Source organism: Pleurodeles waltl, chromosome 5 (genome assembly GCF_031143425.1).
Source record: "Pleurodeles waltl isolate 20211129_DDA chromosome 5, aPleWal1.hap1.20221129, whole genome shotgun sequence".
Classification (NCBI taxonomy): Eukaryota; Metazoa; Chordata; class Amphibia; order Caudata; family Salamandridae; genus Pleurodeles; species Pleurodeles waltl.
The window spans coordinates 1,095,836,119-1,095,862,205 of record NC_090444.1 but is presented as its reverse complement, the minus strand read 5'-3'; the positions used below and the strand labels follow the sequence as shown (position 1 = coordinate 1,095,862,205).

Below are 26,087 nucleotides of genomic sequence, written 5' to 3'. Positions count from 1 at the left end.
AATGTGCCAGGCCAGATCGGGCTAACTCTAAGAGATAAGGCAAAATCTTTTCTGGTGGTGAAAGAAACGGGTCGATTTGACACTGATAACACCAGGTACAGAATCTCTTCCATTTACACTGATACGCCTTGTTCGTGCTATCCGCTCTGGCCTGTGACAAAATATCTCTGCAGTCCTGCGGGATATTCAAATGCGCAAATTCTCTGTGGTGAGGAGCCATGCCGCTAACCGCATCGACTGCGGATCGGGGTGTCGAACTTGGCCGTTGTTCATTGTTAGCAGATGAGGTAACAGCTCCAGCGGAATATGAGGCTTGACTGAGAGAAGGAGGAGCTCTGTGAACCAATGTTGGCGCGGCCAGTACGGGGCTATCAGTATGAGAGTGCACGGTTCTGTTCTCATCTTCGTGAGGACCCTTGGGATCAACGGAATGGGAGGAAAGGCGTAAGCAAAGATGTCGGACCAGACTATCGAAAACGCATTCCCCCAAGATCCCTCTTGGTGATGCCAGCTTGCGAAGAACTGGCATTTGGCGTTTGTCTTCTTCGCAAACAGATCCACTGTTGGTGTTCCCCACTGAGAAAAAATCTGGATGAGTATCGTCTGGTCTAGTTCCCACTCGTGGCAGTCTGATTTCTGCCTGCTGAGTGCATCCGCTGCCTTGTTGTTTATTCCCGGCAAGTGCACCGCCGATATTGTGACGCCTTGCTGCGAGGCCCAGTGCCAGATCGCCTGGGCTTCCCTGGAGAGGGTGAGAGATCTTGTACCTCCTTGTTTGTTGAGATAGTGCATCGTAGTAGTGTTGTCCGTTCTTATCACCACTTGCGATCCCTGGATTCTTGGGAGAAACGCTTGTAAGGCGAGGTTCACTGCCCTGAGTTCTAGCCAATTGATATGTCTTGATGTCAGATGAGTTGGCCATTTGCCACGTATCTTCAGGTCCTGTAATACTGCGCCCCAGCCTTCCAGTGAGGCATCTGTTGTTATGGTCCACGGGGCTGGTTGTTGAAGAAACGAGAGGCCGATAGAGAGATGATGCTTTTGAGACCACCACTTGAGGGTTTTGAGCATTGTCGGGGTAATTTGTATCTGGTCTTCGAAAGTTCCTGATACCTGAAGCCATTGACGGTTTAGCTGCTCCTGCAAGGGGCGCATCTTTAGCCGACACAAAGGGATCAGAGGTATGCATGAAGACATCATGCCCAATAGAGATTTGAAGAGACGGACTGTAACCTTTCGTCTTCTTTGTATGAAACTTCCTAGGGTTAGTAACCTTTGTTGTCTCTCTACCGTGGGACATGCGATGCCGGAGTCCGTGTTCAGTTCCGCTCCCAGAAAAGTAATACTGCGGCCTGGTAGAGGGTTGGACTTCTCCCAGTTGATTGTGAATCCGAGATTGGTCAGCAAGGAAACGCACCTTCTTGTTGACTTGTGTGCTCTTGTGTAAGTCTTTGCCTTTATTAACCAGTCGTCTAAGTATGGAAAGACCTGGTGCTTTCTTCTCCTGAGAAAGGCTGCCACCGGTGCTAGGCACTTGGTAAATATTCTTGGGGCTGATTTGAGCCCGAAGGGAAGGACGCGATATTGATAATTGCTGCCGGCTACGGTAAATCTCAAAATTTTTCTGTGGGCAGGGTGGATTGGTATGTGGAAGTATGCGTCCTTGAGGTCTAGTGATGACATAAAATCTCCTTGATTGAGACGCAAAAGGACGTCTTGCAGACTGATCATTCGAAACGATTGCTTCTTTAGGTATACATTTAGTTGCCTTAAATCGAGGATCGGTCTCCAATCCTTCCACTTCTTTCGAATTATGAAGAACCTGGAATAAAATCCTGTTCCTTGTTGATTCCGAGGCACTTTCTCTATAGCTCCCTTGAGAAGGAGCTTGTAGACCTCTTCTTTGAGTTGTTGAGGGTATCTTGAAGGAGTCCTGCAGGGAGGGTTGGAGGGAGGTTTTTGGACAAATTCTAAAGTATGGCCCCGTTCCACTAATTGTAGGACCCACTTGTCTGACGTAATAGTTTGCCATTGACTGAGAAATAAGGAAACTCTTCCGCCCAAGGTGACAGGAGGAGGACTGGGCGTAGCCGGAGCCTCGAGGACATCAGGTTCTACGAGCTGCATCCCTAGCAGGGCGGGCTGAGCGTCCACGGCCTGCCGGCCTATTATAAGCCGGTTGAGTCGATTGTCTTTGGGAATAGTACGCCCGAAATTGTTGTGACGATGATGGGTAGGAAGAGTATCTCTGTTGTTGATACCCTCCTCTGTAAGAAGGCTGGCCACGCCCCCTAGGGCGAAAGGACGACTTCCGATATTGCAGGGTTCCTAGTGACCTTGCAGTGTCTGTGTCTGTTTTAATTGACTGTAGGGCTTCATCCACATGTTTCCCAAATAACGCTTGGCCATCAAAGGGTAAGTCTAGGATCTTATTCTGGACTTCTGGATGAAAGGAAGTGGCTTTGAGCCAGCCCTGTCTTCTTAATACAGCAGCGCCTGCTAGCTGTCTGAAAGCCGTGGTCGCTATATCCATTGCGCAGTCTATCAGCTCTGCAGACGCGCGTTGACCCTCTTGCATCGTCTTATTTGCTTCTGATCTTACGTCTTCCGGCAGCTGAGTAATAAAGGGTGCAATATCTGCCCAAAGTTGTCTGTCATATCGAGACAAAATAGCCAAGGAGTTGGCAGCTCTCAAAACTAGGCTGGCCATAGAAGAGAATCTCTTTCCTATGTTATCTAGCCTTCTACCATCCTTATCTGGGGGCGCAGAAATTGGAGCAGAAGGATTCTTTGATCTCCTTTGAGCTGCTTGAGCTACTACCGAATCTGGAGGAGGATGGCCTGTCAAGCATGCTGGGGCATCATCGGGAGCTTTGTATTTCTTGTCTAGACGTGGCAAAACTGCTATGACAGTTGCTGGACTAGTCATGACTTTAAGGCCCTCTTCCCACAAATAGTTCACCATCGGGATGGAACGCACAGACTTCTGAAAGGGCTCTTTAAAATCATAAAGGAAACAATCCGTTTGCTTCGTAGGTAGCGGTAATGCAAAACGCTTGGCTGCCCTCTCTAAAAGATTATGAAAGCCTCCAATGTCTTCAGGTGGGGACTCCACCTTCGAGTGAGAAGGAGAGGATGGAGCAGGAATAATATACTCGTCCCACTCTGAGTGAGTATCTATGAGCTCTCCTTCTTCTTGATCTCCATCTGAGATGTCAGTGTCCTGGGGAATTGTCGTGTCTGGGGTAGCCACATCTGTGAGATGCAAAGACGTCGGTCTTTGATGTGGAGTAGAAGGACCAGAAATAGGCAATGGATGAGGTTGTTCTCCCTCTGGAGGGAACCTTCTATTGTAATCCACCAACATGGCTCTAAGGCCAGTAAGCAGGTCGGAAGGGATATACGCTCCCTGTTGATACTGCTGATGCTCCAAGAAGGCTTGGGGATCATAAGCTTCCTCAAATTCCTCCTCTTCCTGATATTTTACATTTAATTCAGAGGGGCTGCGAGCTGTACCAAAAGGCCCATCTTCGTCCGAATCTTCATCTCCCTCCAAAAGATGTAATGGTACCAGTGAGGATACCTTACTAGGTGAAGTGTGGGTTGGAGTTAACTTTTCTGTTCTTTTTTGGTATTTTTCCCTCGTCGCCGGTCTCGTCGACGATCTCGTCGACGACGTGTAAACTGACTTTGTCGTAGACGGTGCCGTCGATGCTGGTCGCACTGTTATTTTAATAGCCGCAAGCTTCGCCGACGATTCTACCGTTGACGAAGTCGTCGTCGACGGTAAGGCTGACACTGACGTAAGCGCCGTCGACGAGGAAGAGGTGTATACGGTCGTCGACGCTGAAGTCGTCGTTGTAGTTCTCGTCGACGGTGGTGTTCTCATCGACGAAGTCGCCGATGGAGCCGTGGACAACGGAACACCTGAAGTTGCTAGAGTCGTCGGCAATGCGCCCACCGACGGTGCCGTTGACGGGGAATCCGTTGACGATGACTTTTTTCCAGTCACAGAAGATGGTTTTTTGAAAAGCACAGATGGTGGAACAGATGAGGATTTTCTGTGCCTCTCAGAACTGGAAGAATGTTTCTTTCCCTCTTTACTCGAGAGTCTAGTTGGGGAAGAGGATGGGCTGCTACCCTTATAAGACCCTGAAACAGTCTTTTTGAGGGCTTTCCTTGAGGCTTCTGAGGGAGATCTAGAGCGTGATCTTGCCCTTTTAGTTGATCTCTTGGAAGTGGAAGATTCCTCACTCTCAGAACCAGAAACTGGATCCTTCCTATGCTTCAGTTTCTGCAGCCATATTAGTAATCTGCCTTCTCTATCCTTTAAGGTTTTAGAAGAAAAAGTACGGCAAATCTTACAGTCTTTGGCTGAATGATCTGGATAGAGGCAGTAAATGCAATCTTGATGAGGATCATCAGAATGAAGTCTTTTCTTCCCACAAGTCTTGCAGTCTCTGAAAAGACTTTTCTTTTCCTTGTCAGACATAGTTGGTAAATAGCTGACAAATCAAAATAATTGCATTTCTCTGAGAGAAAAAGAGTTGAATAAAGGTGTGAAAACAGAGCAGAGCTCTGAGGAGACTCCCTAGCACGACGTGCGGTAGAAAATCTGAGGTGCTAGAGCTTCTCTCAGGAGGTTCTGGAGGGTGCTGTCGCCTGATTGGTGGAGGATCAAGTTTGGTCCTTTTTACATAATGACTCTGATAGACTATCAAATTGAAGAGGCCTAGGGCCTTTTTTCTCTTCAATATGTTTTAACATTACTTATGAAAATTATACCGGGACTCCCATCTCGACGACGGGGAATGATTCAAGCATGTGAATCTATGAAAGTTCCAATACTGGAGTAAACACCACTATGTACTTGTGTCATCTGAGACAGCGGTCTGTGTGGAGATACCAGTCTCTCCCAGACCCTACTACACACACCTGTCATGTAAGTGATAGATCTCATTGGAGAGAATGAAATGTTCAATCTGTATGTAGTTGTAAGTAAAAGAGGCAGTGTTTCTGAAATTATAAAGCAAAGCATCTGCAATCTGTTAATATGAGGCCTAGGGTGTTTTTGAGCCTTACTGTGCACATAGTTTACCCCTATGAGATGGTTAAGTGGCGATATTATCAATTTCTAAAGTAAATCACTGTGCTCACATTTAAGGAAGGTGTGTAAAGAGGAATATGTTACTTTACAAATTGTTATGGTACCATGTTTGAAGGCATGTTATAACTTAACTGTGGTTAAAACATTGCAGTGCCTTTGGCTGTCAATTTGTTTTTTTACAGAAAGGAACATGAAGTTAGTGCTGCAGTACATATAAGTAAGTGATTGTGGGTGGAAAATGTAGAATGTGGTGATGTTGCATTGTTATCAATTACTGATCAGTACATAACTTTGAATTCTTTGATTATCTAGTCTTTTTTTAATGAGAAAATGTAAAACAGAAGCTCCTAAAATCAGAAGTACACACTATATGGAGGAGTACAACAAAAATTGCCTACTTTGGAGGAAAGATGGAACAGTAACTATGTGGAAAGTCAGGAAAAAGTGAATTGCACAACTGATGTTGTTCTTACTGCCTATAGCGGCATTATTTATGATAAAATGATCTGCTTAATTAAGCAGCAAAAAGTGCTTTATTTATATGAGGAGGGTTGTTATCTGCTTGAGCATTGAGTACCTGGACAGGCATAGTGTCATCAGGTTTAAAAGGTGTGGAAGCCCCCGAGGAGTTATCAAGCTCTGCAGCATGGGCTAACTAAGCCCGAGCAAGTCGTTGAGAGTGCCACATGCCAGTAGTGCTCATGCTGTATTGGTTGTTCTTGCTCCACTGATTAAATCATTTTTGTATATTTTATAAATCAGCGAAAATAAATAATTTTGAAAGTTTGTTGTTTTTACTGTTGTAGTTTAGTAATTTTGTTTAATAGTTTTTTTTAAATAGAATGTTTGAAGTTGCCACTGATTTCTTTCATGAATAGCTTTTAAAGATTTGACAAATAATATAGTATTCTAAAGTTGACTTAAAGTGGCGTTTCATTCTTCGAGAACTGTAACTGTTCTCCTGCATGACTATGTATGTTTATGTTACTATAGAGAGATTAGTGCTTCTTCCCACTGGAGAACAAGGATTTTTATACAAGAGGCATGTTTTAGTACAGAGGCGAATGCACGCTCATAGTATATAACGTACTGTTGCCTGCTGGTGGAGAGGACAGTTCTTTTGCACATCCTAGTATATATGCTTGTCCCTCTGGGGAGAAATTTCAGTGCAGAGCTCTGTCTTTGTTTACACTGTACTACACATGCCTGTCCACATCAGGCGATGTGAGAGAGAGGCAAGTGTGTCCTTACATTCAAATGTGCACACCGACTGAGCGAGAGACAGTTGTCAACAAAGAGTATAGTCCATTTTACACTCTACTATTGACATTTGTTATCACAACGAGAGGTATAAGCAGAGACAGCAGTGTCTATCGTATTCTGCAAGTGTTACTCTGGGGAGATGTCTCAGCTGAGAGGACAGTGGATTTTAGTATGATTGTCTCTATAGTTGTTATGCAAAATATACTCTTGAGCATAAAGGAAATTTCAACTACATACTTGCACATATTTCATAATAGGGAGTGGTGTGAGCACAAAGTTAAGCCACTTTTCACATTCTAATTTGCACATGCATTATCCAAGAGACATCACAGGAGAGAGGCCAATCTCTCTACACACTATACTACACAGAGGTACCATGCAAGAGACTTGTCTCAGGAGACAGGGCAGTTTCTCCCCACAGTCTACTATGCATAACTGTCACAATGAGAAGAAGTATGAGTAGAGAGATACATTTCTCTCAAACCCTATTACAGGCACCTCTTACCCTGGTAAGATGTGTTAGCAGATAGATTAATTCCTTCCCAGACAGCACTACATATCACTATTGTAGTAAGAAGAGGTCTGAGGACAGATACCACTTGTTCATTACACTGACCTGCATATCCAAATTGTCATGGACATAGTTGTTTGTGCAAAAGACAAGGTTTCCCTATACATTACTGAATATATCTGTCAGGCTGGGGAGAGCTGTGAGTGGACAGGGAAATCCATTCCCACACTAATGAATATGGTTATTTCCCTGGGTGGATGTTTCAGTGGGAAGGCTAGTACTTGTTATACTTAGTATGGAATTGTGAGGTCTTACATGTGACATGTGCCCCATCTCCACTCAACTACAGAGCCTGGGGAAAGATGTGAATGGAGAGGCAGTGCCTCTTTACACCCTACTCTACACATTTGTTATCTTCATGCAAGTTCTCAGTGAAGAGGTCAGTTTTCCCCCACAGTCTAGTAGTGGAGATTATAAGGGATAGCTATTGTAATGAAGCAAAAATGAAAAATTTCCCATTGAAGTGTTTTTAGGATGTTGCGAAAGTCTTGCAGGGAATAAAATGTGAAAGAGTAGCGAAAATCGGGTGAATATAAATTATACCTATTACAACAGCATATGCTCAGTGAAAATGCAAATTAAATTATAGAAGTATCGTGTTGTGAGATGCTCACAAACTCAAAAACTGCCCCTCTTGATGTGGAGGACTGTGCTCTGACTCCAGTGAGAGGCGTACAATAATCATGAATGTTTTGTATTGGAGCTTCATGGCTCTCACAAGAGTCACTAAGATGGAAAAAAATGGGGTACATAGTACAACCAACATACATAATGAGAGTATAGGGAAGCTCTGAAAAGAGCTTTTTCTAGTTACATTTGTATTTGTTGTATTTTTTTTTTTTTTAACATTGTTAACTTTTTTTTTTTTAAAGGATAGAACAGAAAACAGAGTAAAAAATGCATCTCCTACAAAACAAAGAGGAGGAAAATGCGGAATAAAAAATAATTAAAAAAAAAAACTACCACCAGAGTTGGACATTAATGATCCTATACAAGCCCGTACAATGCACCTCTGCTAGTCTCAGAAGAAAAAATTATCTCCTTGCATAAAGAGCAAAAAGGGGGGTGTTCAGATATGCCGGGTTGTTATCTGCTTTTGCGGTGAGTTCCTGATCAGGTACACTGTCACCAGGCTGGAAAGATGTGCATGCTCTTGAGTTATCAAAATCTGCAGTATGGTCTAACTCAGCCCAAGCAAGGCGATTAGGGTGCATAGCTCTCAAATGTCGCCACATCCCAGTAGTACGTATAGAATTTTGCTTATTCTGGCTGCCCCTGCAGAACTCTTTTTTGCATATGTTTTTTGCATATGTTAGAAATTACATATTTGACACACAATTTCTTCCCACCAGGCCTCATCTGAAAAATTGCCAGATCAAGGACTCCCTGATTGGCTAGGAATTACGGACATGGAGGAACAGGAGTAAGGATCTCATCAGAATCAGATGATGACATTCAGATCACAGACAACCAGCAAAGTCAGAGAGGTAGCCAAAAAGGTGCAATCAGAGAAAAACGCAGTCGGCAAATGATTCAACAAGGAAGTTATCTTTCTTTGCTAAATGAAGACAGCATATGAACCAATCACAATCCTTCCTTGTGATGTCTTTCTTCTCCAGCGTGTTTTGCGGGTGTCTCGCGAGAGGCCAGCGAGATCGTAAAAAAACAGAAAACTTTCTTAATATTTCAAATACAACACTATATCAACTGTTTTGTACTTAAAACAACACTTTTCATGTCTTACTTTCCACAAACTTACAAAAATACACTATTATGAACTTAATTCCAAATGTACAATCTTGCAAGCGGATCGCAAGAGCTGGACAGGTAGTACAGCCCTGATTGTGTGTTCAGCACCTGCGATCGTCTCAGGAGAGCTGTACGTTTGCAAACAAAGGAATTAATAAAATACATATATACTGTACTGACTTTATTATTAAAGATTAGCATTCAATAATAACTGACAAGATGAAAAAGAACTCTGTACAACAGATAAGAATGAAATGTATAACTCCACAATCTCACGAATCTTCCGCGAGCCACTTGCAAGAGCCATTACACACCCTAAAAATAGATGTATAAAGTAAACAGAAATAGTTTACAGTATAGGAAAAACTGATCAGTGTCTTTTTGAAATATTAATACAATGTTTATGTTAATATAGATACAAAGACTATGAAAAGTATGCTTGGAATATTTGTGAATATGTTCATTACAACAACTAAGAAGTTGAATATTCTCAGCACAAACATTGTCGGTGTGGTAGTTTCTATGATTTATAAATATATATTTGTAAAAAAAAAAAAAAAGAAACTAGAAACCCACTGAAAAAACAAAGGTTAAAGTAACGCTATAGTTAGGCGTACTAAACATATCTGTTTTTGTTTAAAAAATAAAAGGAGAAATTCACTGAAGAAAACAAAGGTTAAAGTAACGTTTTAGTTAGATGTAAGAAAAATATCTGTTTTTGATTAAAAAAAAGAAAAAAACACTTAGAAATTCACTGAAAAAAACAAAGCTTAAAAGTAACATCAAAGTTAGGTGAATTTCTCAGTGACATCGTTAACGTTTTGAACTAAGAATACCACAGAAATTCAACAATTATAGTTAGCAGCACTAACTTGAATTTGCGCCCCCTCCATGCACTGCTTATGACCTCATTTATGACACCACTCATGACATGGTCTATGGCATCATTTATGACTTATCAAATTACATAATTGGTGACATCAATGATGACATCATCCATGAGTGTGCTAATTTGTTTTATAATTTACATAGTGGCGAGTAAATACCGTATTACTGGTCTAATTTTCTATAGCCTGGGTCTAGCTAATGGGTGTAAATGTTTACAAAACATGTGTGCTCCTAATGTACCACAGCAAGTACAGGTATTAACATGTTATAAATGTTTACATTCAAGAATAACTCTATTTGGAATTGGCAGTTGACCTGTATTGATTATGCTCCACACTGTTTTTTGGTTCTGTAAAAATGTTTCCAACACAGGAAAGTTTGTATATAGTAGATACTAACTTTTGTAAGCACTCGAGTTATTAGAGAGCATTGTCTCACCTGGGAGAGTGTGTACACTAGGTACTAACCTATGTAGGTGTGCTTGTTTTGCTTCAGAAGAAGAGCTCTCTGCAAAGTTTTCACCACAGTTTGAAGGCCGCACGTAATATGAACTTTAACACTCAAATCTTGGTTGTTTTTAGCAAATGGTGTTTTTGACAACTGTTGCATAGAATGGACACTGTTCTTAGTAGATTCTTTTCAATACTCTGTGGTCTATGTTTCTCATGAGAGTTTCACTGTTTGCAAACAATGTGAAAAAGAAAAAACTATCGACATAGAGTAAATACTGTATACAGTACCCAGCTCTCTACTGATATCAGCTTTATTTCTTAATGTAGGTTCAGTGTGTGTCAGGGGTTTGATACAGATAAAAACTGTCCATAATAGGGCATTTGTTTTGGAATCGACATTCACTATTTTGGCTTTCTCTGAACAGTTGTATACAGATTAAACACTGTACTCAATGAGGGTTTTCCATGTATCTGTACTTGACTGTGAATGCAAACTATAATACATGTAAAGCCATAGCAATTTATACAGTAATATGCAGGAAAACAAGGCTTGGATGATGTCATCAGTGATGTCATAAATTATGTCATAGAACATGTCATGAGTGATATCATATGTGAGGTCACAAGCAGTCCATGACAGGGTGCAAGTTATAGCTAGCAGTGCTAACTATACCTTGTGAATTTCTGTGTTTCTTAAAGTTCAAAACATTAATGTCACAGAGAAAAATCACATACCTATAACCTTACATTAACCTTTGCTTTTTTCAGTGAAAGTGTGTGTGTGTGTGTGTGTATATACACACACACAAAACTTCCTATTTTGGGATCACGGCTACTCCCCCGGATCACCTGTGAACCATCACTTGGATGTTCCTAAGCAAATCAGCTAGCACTTCCTTTGACGACTTGGTACCATCAATATATTGGAACTGCAATTTTGGTTGAAAACCACTGATACATGCCAAACTGAATTGCAATTAGGAGGGGATGCCATATCCTAACTGCAATATGTATGGGTCGATAAAAGCCATTTTATCACAACGTTTTTTCTGAATCGAAAAATGGGTTTAATACATACCAAAAAGCCATTTTGCAGGCACATAACATCCAATTATGTGAGCCGGAGGGTTTACAAACACAAAATAGCTTTGCACAAGTGGCCCAAAGCCCTTTGTTATTGTAAAAATGCTAGTGTCAGTAGTTAAACTTTAAGTGCATTTGCACCAATTCTGAGATACCCAGAAAAGCAAATGATTGCATGGGATTAAGAGGTGACAAACAGTGTCTTACAAAAAAATTTAATCATACGCAAAACTTGAATTAATCTACAAGGTGACATTTTAACTTGTTAATTCTGAGATAAGGTATCACATGCTATACAACTGTGGAGCTTTTTATTACCATTGACCAATTACATGAAGAATGCCACAACAACTGCAGCACTCTGTAAAAAGGCAGAAATATCACAAAAACGCAAAGTAACTTTATTATTTTGTAGTTCCCTCAAAACATATGAAATGTTTGTATTCGAAATGTTCGAAATTGCAAGTGGTATGCTTAAGTAATTAAAAAAGAGAGTCAATGTTCAGTCTTACTTTCGTTACCTGGCCAAAACACAAAATACTTTTTGTGTTTTGGAACACGAACCTTAATTATTCCTATTAACATTCTTCAACGCCTTTTCAGTTACAGAACTCTTCAAGAAGATCACATGCACTTATTAAAAAATTATAAGAGCAAGGTACGGGCAAGTAAAACAATCTTTTTGCTTCAACATCTCTTGGCGACACATATAAGAACCTTGTCAGAGTCTGAAGTTATTTCTTTTCATAGACGTGAGCATAGGGCCACTTTTGGCACTTATGACAGATTTTGCTTTCCAAGTTATACACATGATGTAGGAGTTCGTGATTCGCTTAAATGCCTTCAAATGTTTTCAAAAATGAGTTTTTGTTAATGTATTTAATTACTTGCAAACCATGTTTGGGGAGATACGGATTTCTGGGGTTTTCAGGGATCAAGTTTTGCCAGCCAGTCTAAAAAATAGCAAAATTTGTGCTCCAATATAGATCTTCAGGACCACTAAACTTTTTGGAATTTTTCATCATTACATTTAATAGTACATGTGCATATGAGGTTTAACAGTATAATCGGTGACACACTTAAACTCATGCCGATCCAAGACTTTCAAGGCAGCAAAAGCACAACACAGTTTAGTCCATACTATCTTTTGTCATGGATGTCAGTGGAATATCCAAATTCTATGTGTTGGTAATATCAATCAAAATCAGTATAAAAGTTCCACCAGTCAAGATGACCATCATCCATCTATATACAAATACCAGATTGCAATTCCCTTCAGTCATCTACCCTCTACTCTCTTTTTCTATTGAGGAGTGCTAGGCATGAATCTGCAGCGGAATTGAAGTGAGAGCAAAGTAGGCACCATATGTCAGAAAGAAGGTTGCAGAATGGCATAGTTAACTGCTTGCTTCCTACTGAATTCTAAATCGTGTAACCCAGACTATCTTCTGGGGGATTCTACACTACATTCAATTCAGGGCTACACTCCGTCTAGCCAGTTATAGAGCCAGCTCAGAACATTTATGGACCCTTTTAGGGATATCCCTAATTTGCTCCATAAACTCTAACTTTGGCAAAGCTGAGATTTCATATTCTATTATGTCTCTACACAGTTAATAGTCTGCCTCCTGTAGACATGCAAGTGTGAACATCGCTGTGTGCAGGAAGGAGGAAGGTAGCTTGTGTATCATTACATCTACTATAGCATGGGCTGCACTCAGGGTCACTCTTAAGCAGGCTGACTAGGGTGTGGTATACTACACATGTAGAAACTCAAAGTTTTAAACAGTGTCAGCAGTTCATCAAGACATCAGCAGTTTTAGAGCAGCATTATGACCAGTTTTCATTAAGCACCCACCATCCTTTGCCCCCCGAAATACATTCCAAAGTCCTTGATAGCATGACAGCCTTACACAGTTCGGACATCCACTTCCTAGTGTCCTGTATCTGTATGACTTTGTTCAAGAGGATGAACTCCACGAGTTCTTTAGGGAAATATATGTAGGCAGTCTTGAGTGGGTGTTATTATATGAAAATATATAGATGTGTCTCATGGGGTGTGAGCCCCCTTTCTTCTATTAGCAGGAACAAGTACCCTCTAGAAAACTGCCTAATCTGTTGCAACCCAGCCTTCTGAAGAGAAGTGACCACTATCTTCTCCCCTGTAAATGCAGTAAATGGATTGGGCTCCACTGGTATAATTGGAAAATAGATTTGCGAGTTACCCAACATTCTTGCTAGATCATGCCAGACTCAAAAGATGTCACTGTGGAACTCATCTCTTTAGGTCTTTTTAATTCGATAGCCAATGATGATCTGCATGCAGCCCTCCTTCAACTTCAATTTTCGCCTCATTGGTTTGCTGGAGGGAGTTGAGAGAGCCAGCATTGACGATCTCCTGGAAGACTGGTTTTGATCATGGGTTCCGTCCGACAAGTTATCTTGCTGCTTCACGTCTGCAAAAAATTCTGGGGCATCTTTAATGGAACCACAAGTACTGATTAGAATCTTAGGCCCATTGTAAACGTGTCCTCTGACAATTAGAAATGGGCATGGACAGTATCGACCTTGAAATCGAAAACTGCTATGGACTATTATAGTCACTCTATGGAGCATGACCTCTAAGAGGCAAAACACCTGCCAGTCCCCATTTCTTCCCAAAGTGTTGCTCAATGCAGTGGGCTAAATGCATTTCCTACAACATGGCAATGCCAATATTCTTTCTATCCAGGTCCGCTAACACTAGTCAGACCTACTTGAGGTTATTTAAACCTCCAACATTCAAGGGCACTAAGCATGCGAGTTTACGCCTGTCACTTCATACCATTACCTTCTGCCATCTTTGGACCATTTACCCTGAAGTCACTGCCCTGTTCCATGTCTGTGGCTGTATCCGTGGCCTGGTGAGTTCAGTGAGCCACAGCTTGGTGAACCTGCTCACTTGACAACCACCAACCTACTCCCGGCCTCCACTGATTTACATACTCATTAGTAGAACAGATCATCTCCCCCATAAACCCCAACTCTTTTCCAGTGTTAGATATATCTGGCATGCACTTGTACCAACGAACTCGCACCAATGGGAAATAAAGAAATTGGTATAATTTCATGGCTCACCTGCCTATCCTACCATGATAGTGCCAAAGAAAATAGCCCTACCCTTAAATATAATGGGTATTCAATAATCGACTTGCTGTGGCTAGGTATTTAGTCAACATTCAGTCCAGAGTCCAGACAGGATATGCAGTCCATCCACAACTCCCCAAGTATTACAGTGTGACAGTACAGTCTTAATACATCTTACCATCATGACTTACCAGCATGACTGTAGACTGGATCGTTCTGTAACCTTATTGCTTGTGTCTTACATTTTGTTTTCCATTTCCACTGTGTTTTTTGATGTGTGAAGCATCTTCCCTGGAAACTATGAAGACAATCAATTTGCCTTCCCGGATTATTTTTAACTTTGCAGGTTAAAGCATGGAGGACTTGATGCCTACAGTTCTCAGTAATTTATTGGTGCTTATTAATGGCCTCCACACATTTGGGCTGTAGCTGTGAATTCTAGGTGTAAGGTGATTGAGGATTCTTGATATTGTAACGGTCTCCTTTGTCTAGCCAGTCTCCGGGTTGTGTCACTGTTCTGATAATTTAGTAGTCTGGCAATAATCGGCATCAGGGTCATGCCAGTGGTCATCTCTACACTAGCGACCAACGTAGTTCTTCCACAACGAATATCTTGGAGAACTTATGGTGACCTGGCAGTCACATAATTGCTTTCTGAGAAAAACTCTGGTCTGCCCAATAGGTATGGATTCACACAGGCCTCAGATTCTGATGTTATTCCTTTGGGAGTACAGTTGAAGATCCTCATTCTTTTTTTTAAATGTTTTTATTTTTATTTTAACATGCATTTGAATCAAACACAACAACATGCCCAAATGGGCTTGAAAGCAGCATTACATTGCTGTTCCTTGGTATACAGCACATTCCTCTGGACAGTTATTCTAGCAACTCTTGTCTCTGGGAGGATACACCTATGACCCCACGTGTGTAATCCCTTCATGAACCCCTTGTGGAAACTCCTCATCCTTAGCCTTGACCTTCACTACCCTCTTTCTATGTGATAAAGACTCTTCTCAAATAGCAGTGACCTCATCCTCCATATCCCAAATATTGCTTTTAACTATTTTAAATTGAGAATCCTGCTTACCAAGCCTCTTTCAGCTGGTCTACTCACTGGGTGAGTAGAACATTAATGGATCTGAGGTAGAATGAGTTTCCTCTCAATCTCATCCTGTGCAGTCTCCTCCTTCCAACACTCATGTCTGCAGAAGCACTGCGTTGGAAATGGCCTCTCTGCAGGGTCACCCCCAAACCTTTGGTCTTCCTCCTCTTCTTTTTCTGACCTCATTTTTGCTGGCTTTAGGACTCTGGACACTTTAACACTGCTAACCTGTGCTAAAGTGCATGTGCTCTCTTCCTAAAAACATGGTAACATTGGCGCATACCCAATTGGCATATTTAATTTACTTGTAAGTCCCTAGTAAAGGGCATTACATGTGCCTAGGGCCTATAAACTAAATGCTACTAGTGGGCCTGCAGCACTGATTGTGCCACCCACATAAGTAGCCCCTTAACCATGCCTCAGGCCTGCCCTTGCAAGGCTTGTGTGTGCAGTTTCACTGTACACTTCGACTTGGCATTTAAAAGTACTTGCCAAGCCTTAAATTCCCCTTTTTCTACATATATGTCACCTCTAAGGTAGACCCTAGGTAACCCATAGGGCAGGGTGATATGTAGGTAAAAGGTAGGACATGTACTTATGTGTTTTTCACATGTCCTGGTGTTTAAAAACTCCTAAATTGGTTTTCCACTACTGTGAGGCCTGCTCCTTTCATAGGCTAGCATTAGGACTGCCCTCATATACTGTTTGAGTGGTTGATTCTGATCAGAAAGGAGTAACCAGATCATATTTAATATGGCCAGAATGGTAACAGAAAATCCTGCTCATTGGGGAGGTTGGATTTTATATTACTATTTTAGAAATACCACTTTTAGAATGTGAGCATTTCTCTGCACTAAAATACATCTGTGCCTTGCAGCCTGTCAGCAATCAACATCTGGGCTGGGCTTGTTAACAACTGCCTTGTGCATTTCACCCAGACAACCACAAACACAAGACACTTTGTCACACCTGCACTCATCTGCATACTGAATAGGTCTTCCTTGGCTGGAAGAGTGGAGGGCCTGACACTTACATTTCAAAGGCTAGTGACCTGCCCTCACACAATGGACTGCCACCCCCCCTACTGGGACCCTGGCAGACAGACCTGCACTGAAAGCGGAACCACTCTTTGAAGTCTCCCCCACTTCAAGGGCATTTTTGGGTATATAAACGGGTTCCCTGACTCCATCAAATCAGACACTTCTGGATCTGAACCCGCAACCTGTCAAGAGGAACTGCCTGGCTAACCAAAGGACTCACCTGGAGTGCTTTGCTGAGAAGTACTGCTGCCCTGCTGTTGCCCCGCTGCCTTGCTGCCCTCTGACTTTGCCGAGAAGTGCTCTCCAAGGGCTTGAATTGAGCTTGCCTCCTGTTTCTGAAGTCTCAGGGGCAAAAAGACCATCTCTTCAAGGAACTCTTTGTGCACCGAAAATCGATGCACAGCCTGCCGGAAATGACGCACAGCCGTGGTGCAACCGAGAAATCGTCGCAGAACCGAATCGGAACAATGCAGCCCGGCTTCCCGAGTGAAGAATCGATGCAGCGCCTGCCTTGCGACCCGAAATTCGACGCACAGCCCTACTGGATCGATGCAGCGCTGAACCGGAACGACGCAGACCTATTTCCCGGATGAAGAATCGATGCAGCACCTGCCGTGCAACAGAAAATTCAAAGCATCACCTAACGGATGTCCCACACACCCAGGATTTCCACACATCGTCCCTGGGAGTCAAAAAGATCCCCGCATCGCAGTGAGGAACCAAGACTGCACACCGGAAAGCGACGCTGAGTCCCTTGCAACGTTGAAAGAAACAATGCATCGTCTATGCCGCGCCGGAAATTCCGACACACATCCTATTTTTCCACAATTCTCCTCTGCGGTCTACATGTGTATCATTGTTGACACAAACCAGGTACTTTGTGCAAACAAGAGACAACTGCTGATTTCTAAGATTCAAGATTCTTTTTAATCTTGAAAAAGTGATATCTAAACTTGTGCTAATTGAATATTTATCGTTTTTTACCCTAATTTAACCAGATAAATATCATATATTTTTCTAAAGGTGGGTGGTGTATTTCTGTGATGTTTTCACCGTGTTACTGTATGATTTATTGCACAAATACTTTACACACTGGCTTCTAAGTTACAGCTGACTGCTCAATGCCAAGCTACCAGAGATGGGCACAGGATAATTTGGATTGTGTGTGACTTACCCGCACTAGGATTGTGGTCCCTACTTGGACAAGGATGTGTACCTCTGCCAACTAGAGACCCCATATCTAACACACTGTTAGGCATTTTTTAAGGGTTTTGTTATGTTCAAAAGCTAGTTTACTCTGTCTGTGGTCTCCTTACCTATTGTAGGGTGCCAGTCGGAATACGTAAGTGTTTTACAATAGACAGTGACAAGACAGAGCATAGCTTGGTTTGACGTCACTAGGAGAAAGTTTTCTCCTTATAAGATGAAACCACCACAGGTTGCCATCACTCCTCTCTGCAACATGATCCTTACCTATACCACTACAGCTTTTGCTGCACCATTCTCCAGCCTCTGTCACACTCTGTCTTTCAGAGACATACAGGGTAAATCTCCAGTCCATGTTACCAGTCACTCCCATGTTTCACAGCACCTCATGGTTGTCAAGTGCACAACCTCTGGCCAATCCACAGCCAAATAGTGTTGGCCTCTGGCAGTCTCAAAAAAGCCATTTACTTCCAGTCCATGTTGGCAGTTTCTATCATGGTTTCTGGATTTGCCATTCGTCTCCTCAGGACATGGTGGACGTTCACATTAGGAGCTTCAGCACCAATATAAATGTGCAGGATAGCAGTATGAATTTATGAAGTATGCATTGGCACCGAACGACTTCAGAGTACACAGCCACTTTGGGCAGCTGTAGACCAGACCAACTGACTCTCCCTGTGCTCTTGTGGCAAGTCAATACGGATGGTCTGGAAACATATAATGCTTCATGAAAGCACAGGCCTCTCAGACTGGGAAGGAAATATAAAAAAAGGACTATGCTACCCAGAAGAAGACCTTTGAAAAAATCCCAGACATCCACTATTCAAGGACATTCTCAGACGCGTCAAGGAAAATGGAGACGGCAAGACTGTGAAAGACCTTGCTGTGGTATTCTATGAAACTTCAACAATAAGATCTGGCTATCAGTTACAGGACACCAAAGAATATGGAGATTGAACTGAAAGAATGCTTCCACGCAGCTTAAACACAGATCTTGATGCAAAGGTCGAGGAGCAGCCTGAAGAGCCAGCAGAACATGGAGAACCTGAAGCAGATGAATTTAGCATGGAAGCAGAAGGTGATGAACAGACAGGCTCCAAACTGACACACAGGAATCCACAGATGTGATGGATGAATTGTAAACACTGAACTCGCTGATGGAATTTTGAGTGTCTTGGTGGGAGGGGGTGGGGGGCAATTGATACTGTTTGAACATTCCACCAGAATGTAAATTTGTACTATTAAGATGTAAAATTCAATCTTGTTAACAAATAAATGTTCCAAACACCAAAATAAATTCTCTTCACGTACTACAGCTAATATATTATTCCCCACCGGCTCTAGTAAACATTATGCTCATAAATGCCTAAATAATATTTAGTGCACCAAATTATTTAGATTCTTTTTTAAAAGAATAAGTATGAACCCACTTTATTCTGAATAATCCATGCACAGTAATACTTTCGCTGATGGATAATGACTGTAGAAACACTCTTGAATTAATCCTGAGTTACTTGCTGATTTTGGCCAAAATTATGTAACTGACATACTATTTGACTTAATGATCAAAATGATCTGTCATATTTTTACAGATCACTAAAGTCTTTTTTCCAGTGATAATCATTTTACAACTATCTTAGTATTGTGACCTGAATATGCTGCTAGCAACGTTATGTCAGTAATAAAGAACAAGTTACCTTCGGTAATGCATCATCTGGTAGAGACTATCTAGCTACCAATTCCTTACCTTAGAATTTCCTGGCACCAGCTTGGAATCTGGAATTTTTTGCTGAGCAGTACCCTGCGTGTGCCGTCGGGTGGTGTCATTTGGATCCTGTTGGCGGCGGAGGTTGAGCCATCTGTGACATCACGGTCGCCTATAAATGCACCACCCCAGCGCACGTACGTCAGTTCTTTTTCCCACAAACTTCCACCTCAGAAACGCAGGGTCATGGATAGTACCAACAGTTCATCTGTGCAAAAACTACGAACCTGAAAAGGGATAAACCTTAACCCTATTATACATATCCACAGAGCGGGGATGCATGGGTGGGTGTAAGGAATCTGCAGCTAGATAGACTCTCTACCAGATAGTGCATTACGGAAGGTAAGTAACTTGTTCATCTAATAGAGACTTCTAGCTGCAGATTCCTTAACTTAAAATCGATACCCAAGCCATGACCGCTAGGCGGTAGGCTGCTGATAAATCTTCTCACACTAGAAACTCCTGTAGGACAGAATGAGCGAAGGGTCCTTCTCGCCAGACCTGATTGTCCAGGCAGTAGTGTTTTGCAAACGTGTGCAAGGAGGCCCACGTTGCTGCCTAACAAATATCCAGGACTGGAACACACTTGTGCTAGCAGCCTTGCCCCTGATAGAATGAGCCCACAGGAGGCTGCTTCTTGTCCAGTGCATAGCAGATCTTAATGCAGAGAGCAACCCAGCAAGAAATGGATCGCTTCTGCACTGCCTGACCCTTCTTTGCTCCCACGTACCCCACAAAGAGTTGGTCATCCACCGGAAACTCTTTTGTGCGGTCCAGGTACAACAACGCTCTTTTTGGGTCCAGTCGGCCGAGTTGCTCCTCTTCCTTAGAGGGATACGGTGGAGCAAAGAAGGTGAGCAGGGTGATATTCTGACCCCGATGAAATGGGGTCACCACCTTGGGAAGGAAAGAGGCATGTGTTCTGAGAACCACCTTGCCTGGGAACATGATGATACAGTGGCTTAGATGAAAGAGCTTGCATCTCACTCACCCTCCTCGCTCCTGGAAGGCGGTCTTGATGGTGGGCAGCCGGAGGGAACAGTTGTGTAAAGGCTCGAAGGGAGCACACATGAGAAATGTGAGGATGAGATTAAAGTCCCATTGAGGCATAACAAAGGGCGTGGGGGAAACATATGTACAAGCTCTTTAAGAAATCTATGTACAATAGGAAACTTAAAAAGTGAAGGCTGATCACGCAGCCCAAGGAACGCCAATAAGGTGGAAAAATAAGCCCTTGAGAGTACCCAAGGCAGAACCCGGATGGTCAAGGAATAGTATAAAGAGAAGGATATCAGAAAGAGAAGCAGAAAGAGGATCAATAGATCTTTCTGCACAATAATATACAAAATGTTTCCAACGGCAGGTGTATACCGTTTTAGTGGAGGGACGCCTGGCTGCCAAAATAACTTTACAGACTTCGGGAGGAAGGTCAAAAGCCATCAACTGCTGCCGCTCAATCTTCACGCATGAACAACAGAGTTGACAGGTTTAGGTGGAGAACATTCTCCTGCTGCTGTGTCAGAAGATCCACCTGAAGGGGAAACCTGATTGGAGGATCAATGCTCATTTTCAGATGCTCAGGGGACGGAACTCTGTGTCCAGTTTGGACCCACTAGGGTTACTTGGGCCTGGTCATTCTTGATCTTCTTGAGAACTCAGGGCAGAAGTGGTATGGGCAGAAAGGCGTATAGGAGACCTGAACGCCACTCACGACGAATAGCGTTGCCGAGCGATTGCCACCTTGGAAACTCCAACGTGCAATACTGCTGACATTGTGCGTTCTTTGTGGAGGTGAACAGATCTAACCAAGGGTCTCCCCACTGCTGGAAGTCCTTGCGCCACCTCTGGGTGGAGACACCATTTGTGATCCACTAGGCATCGACGGCTGAGTTTGTCTGCCCTGGTGTTCAGAGAACCTGTCAGGTGTTGAAACAACAGGGTTATGCCCTGCTGTTCCAGCCATGACCAGAGACGCCGGGCCCCTTAACAAAGGGTCCACGACCCCACAACGCCCTGCTTGTTGCAGTACCACATTCCGGTAGTGTTGTCCATGAACACCTGCACCATCTTCCCTTTTACAACAGAAAGAAATGCTTTCAATGCCAGTCGGATCGCACTGAGCTCCAGTAATTTGATATATAGTCCGGATTCCACCACAGGCCTCTGATCTCCACCTCTCCCAGATGGCCTCCCCATCCCAGAAGTGACACATCTGTCACTATTGTGAGATCTGGTTGGGGAAGGGAGAGGAGTCTGACCCAATCACAGTTCACTAACCACCACTGCAGGTCTTTTGCAGTTCCCTCCGAGATCTGAACCATGTCGGTGAGATTCCCCTGATGTTGTGTCCACTGGAACTTCAGGTCCCACTGCAGAGTCCTCATATGCCATCTGGCATGTTTGACTAACAGGATGCAGGAGGCCATGAGGCCCAGCAGACTCAGAGTCTGCCTCACCAAAATCCAGGATAGAAGCCAAAACATCGTTATCACAGCCTGAATATCCTGGACTCGCTGCTCGGAGGATAAGCCCGAAACTGCACTGTATCCAGAACAGCCCGATGAAAGAGAGCTTCTAAGACGGAGTCAGGTGTGACTTTGGTACGTTTATAGTGAACCCCAGCGAAAGCAGGAGGTTTGCCTTAGTCTGAAGGTGGGTGATGAGACCCGGGGGTGTAGGAGCCTCCAACAGCCAGTCGTCGAGGTAGGGGAAGACTGAAATCCCTAATCTGCGCAGATGAGCTGCTACCACCGCCATCACATTTGTGAACACCCGAGGGGCATCTGGGAGACCAAAGGGAAGCACAGTAAACTGAAAGTGCTCATGGCCCACCTTGAACCGCAAGTAACGCCTGTGGCCAGGCAGGATGGGGATGTGAAAATACGCATCCTACAAGTCCAGCGCTACCATCCAGTCTCCTTGCTATAGGGCAGACAAGAGTGAGCATCTCTAATTTCTCCTTTTTGAGGAAGAGATTTACGTCCCGAAAATCCAGAATGGGGCGAAGACCCTTGCTCTTTTTGGGAATCAGAAAGTAGCAGCAATAACAACCACTGCCTACTTCTGGCATCAGGACCCTTTCTATGGCTCCCTTGGCCAAGAGAGCCGTAACTTCCTCGTGGAGCAAGATTAAGGGGGTCATTCTGACCCTGGCGGTAATTACCGCCATGGCGGAGGTCGGCGGTAGCACCGCCAACAGGCTGGCGGTGCACCGCTGGGCATTCTGACCGCGGCGGTTCAGCCGTGGCCAGAAACGGAAAGTCGGCGGTGTCCCGCCGACTTTCCGCTGCCCTTGAGAATCCTCCATGGCGGCAGAGCGCGCTCCGCCGCCATGGGGATTCTGACACCCCCTACCGCCATCCAGTTCCTGGCGGTTCTCCCGCCGGGAACAGGATGGCGGTAGGGGGTGCCGCGGGGCCCCCGTAAGAGGGCCCCAAAAAGAATTTCAGTGTCTGCCTAGCAGACACTGAAATTCGCGACGGGTGCAACTGCACCCGTCGCACCTTCCCACACCGCCGGCTCAATTCTGAGCCGGAGTCCTCGTGGGAAGGGTGTTTCCCGCTGGGCTGGCGGGCGGACTTTCGGCGGTCGCCCGCCAGCCCAGTGGGAAAGCCAGAATGACCGCCGCGGTCTTTCGGCGGGAACCGCGTGGCGGGCGGCGACCGCCGTCCGCCGCGGTCAGAATGACCCCCTAAGTGATCCTCCATCAGCTGATCTTTTAGTGGAGGCACAGAGGGAGGGAAAGACTGGAATGGGAGGGAATAGCCCTTCTGTATGATCTGCAAGACTCATTTGTGCGATGTTGTTGACCACCAGTGAGGGAGGTGAAATTGAATCCTCCCTCCAACTGGACGTGAGTGGTCTTGCAAAATCATACTAGGAGGACTTGGGCACTTTTGGAGGATGGGGGCTGGGTGGTGGCCAACCTCTGGCTAGACCCTCTGGGTCTGAAGGTACCACAACCTCATCCTTGCACTGGATGTTGAGTTGACGGAGGACGGTGGCTAATTTCTGGGTGGTGTGGTACCACACCCCTTCCGAAGCCTCGAAAGGCAGACTGCCGGCGAGCAGGCGCAGAGAGGCCCAAGGATTTGGCTGTAGCACTGAGTCTGTCTTTTCTCCCTACCAAGTGAGTCAGTCATGTCCAAACCATACCGTATTGTAAACTTTGCAGCATCTCTTCCATCTTTAACAGCTTTTGAGAGTGTGTCCTGCATGCCCTTTGGGACCTGGAGCAGCACCTATGCCACTGTATCCCATAAAGTATGAAAAACAGCCCAATAGGCATGAGGTGTTTACAGACCTCAATGCCAGACTGGAGGAAGAAAACATTTTCTTACCAAGCCGATCCAGCCTCTTGGATTCCCTATCCAGGGAAGCGGAAGGGAAGGCACCATGGGAAGTAGAGGCCTGGATGACCAAGCTCTCTGGTGTGGGGTGTTGGGTGTGGAAAATAGGATTTAGTTGATGGCAGCGGCCGATTTTCCTATTTACAGGAGCCCCTGTGCTGGGTCTGGACCATGTCCCCAGTAGGACATCAGTGAGGGCTTCTATCAGTTCTGATGTGAAAACCCCCAGCTGAAGCACCTCAGTCAGGAGGTTAGTCCCGACTGGTACCATAGGCAAATCCAAGTCTTCAGCTGCCCTACACACCATCATAGCATATAAAGCTTCTTCCTCCATAGCCACAGTAGGGGGTGGGAGCATGCCAGTATCTGGAGAAGTATCCAGTTCACTGGTCTCTCCTACTCTCCTAGTTCCTCATACCAGTCCATATGCTCCAAACTATATTCTAAAGGATCCTGAGACCCCTCCCATTCCTCACCTGTGCCTGGTTGATCATAATAAGTCTCAGGCACTGATCTGGCCACAGTCGGCGCCGTTGAAGTCGGCATCGTACAACATTGTTTCAGCTCATCAGGAATGAGGATGAGGCTTGCACCACCGGTGGCTGCCGGCAGACTGTTGACATCGGGAACGATGCCGGAGGAGGCAGACTGTGTGCACTCTGCATCTTTCCAGATCCAGTATTGGATCCAGGAGCTCCCAATGGTGCCAAAGCCGCTGGCATGGAATCCAAATGGGGCCCCTGCTGACCCTGCAGGGCCCGAAGGTGCACCAGTGGGGCAGCCCACTCAAATACGAGGCACATGGCATCGTAAAACTCTCTGAGCTGAGCAAGGGTCACTCTGGCTTCTGGAAAGAGGGGGGGGGGAGGCTCAAAGTCGGCCCTGGCATCTGTTCCACAAAACCATGCCTGGAACGTTGACATTCTCGAGATGCCTTGTTGGTCGATGGGCGTGGCGAAGTCGAAGTCCGCTTGGACTTCTTCTTTTTACACCTGTTCCCCGAGTGCCCGGAGGACCTAGAGTGCGAAGAAGAGGAATTGGGGTTCCTGGAGCGGTTCCGCAACCTGCACCTCGATGGGGACCGTGACCTCCTAGGAGTACCACCAACCGAAATAGACTGCCGGGCTGCCATGAACTTTAGAGACCACTCTCTCAAAGCTTTCATGGCCATGGCCCAGCAGTCTGAACACGACTTCGAGTCATGGTCTCTGTCGAGGCACCAGAGACATGGAGCGATGGCATGCATCACACCGCTTGAACCCCGTCTTTTTCAGTGTCATCCTCGCAGAGACCTCAAAAAGATTAGACAAAAAGGTTGAAAAACGTCTGCCAAAAAAGGCAGATAGTAGCTCGAATCCGGACCTGCATTTAACCGGAGTGGAAAGAAAACTACTGATGTACGTGCGCTGGGGTGGTGCCTTTATAGGTGACTGTGACATCACATGTGGCTCAAACGACACCATGCGGATCCGAACAACACAACCCTGCAGCGCGCAGGGTACTGCTCAGCAAAAAATTACGGATCTCAAGCTGATCCTAGGAAATTCTAAGGTAAGGAATCTGCAGCTAGAAGTCTCTATCAGATAATGCTTTCTAGCCTGATTTGTTCTGCCGTTATTCAAGTGGTACTACCACCCAAAGGAAACCTGCCATCTACTTGCATTTCCCAAGTGTAACCTAGCAGTCTGATGACTTCTCGATTCTGGGCCAATAAGGGGAATCTAGTGATGCAAGCTAGAGTTATGCAATAGTAAAAATCATTATAACTGAATTGTTACCAGCAAGGGGTCCAGGTTGAGTATTAAGATAAGGGAAAAGCACACTAATTTGACAGACAGCATATTTTGTGGCCTTCTCTAATTTATATTAAGGAAGCACACCAGCCATAGAGTGAACCACAGAGGCATTCCTTATTTATTTGTGGGCCAGTGTGATACATATACATTAAAAAAGAGAACACTGTAAAAAAATACATAACTGACAAACAAATGGGGCCTGACAATCATGTGGTTTAAGTTGTTGGCTATGAAACCTTGCGAACAAAGCTCCATTTCCAGATTCCCTTTGTGACATTGTGGCTGTGGAGAAAGGAAACCTGTGTTTTAGTGCCAGCTCACCCCCCAGGAAAATACCTAGAACCTGGTACCACAGTTTCCCTTCACAGTTCAAATGAATACATCACTTTCCTCAAACGTTTCTCATTCCTCAACGGTAACGTGGGCATTTCTCATACATTACACATCATGGACTCTAGCTCCAGAATGCAGATTGGATGTGCTGTTTTGTAGAAACATCATTAACCCAGTAATGTGAGGCGCTGTGTGGCTCCAACAGAGGATCTGCAAACTGTTATTCCGGATGTAATGAATTAGGCTCATAAAGACAC

General features: G+C 44.3%; 1 protein-coding gene and 1 pseudogene across 2 annotated transcripts in view; one reads left to right on the top strand and one right to left on the bottom strand.

Moving 5' to 3' along the window:
• Positions 1-26,087, bottom strand: part of SNX9 (sorting nexin 9) — an 844,750-nt gene that overhangs the window by 153,457 nt on the left and 665,206 nt on the right. The gene's annotated exons all lie outside the window — the stretch shown is intronic.
• On the top strand, positions 1,304-18,729 carry LOC138295196 (endoplasmin-like; annotated as a pseudogene).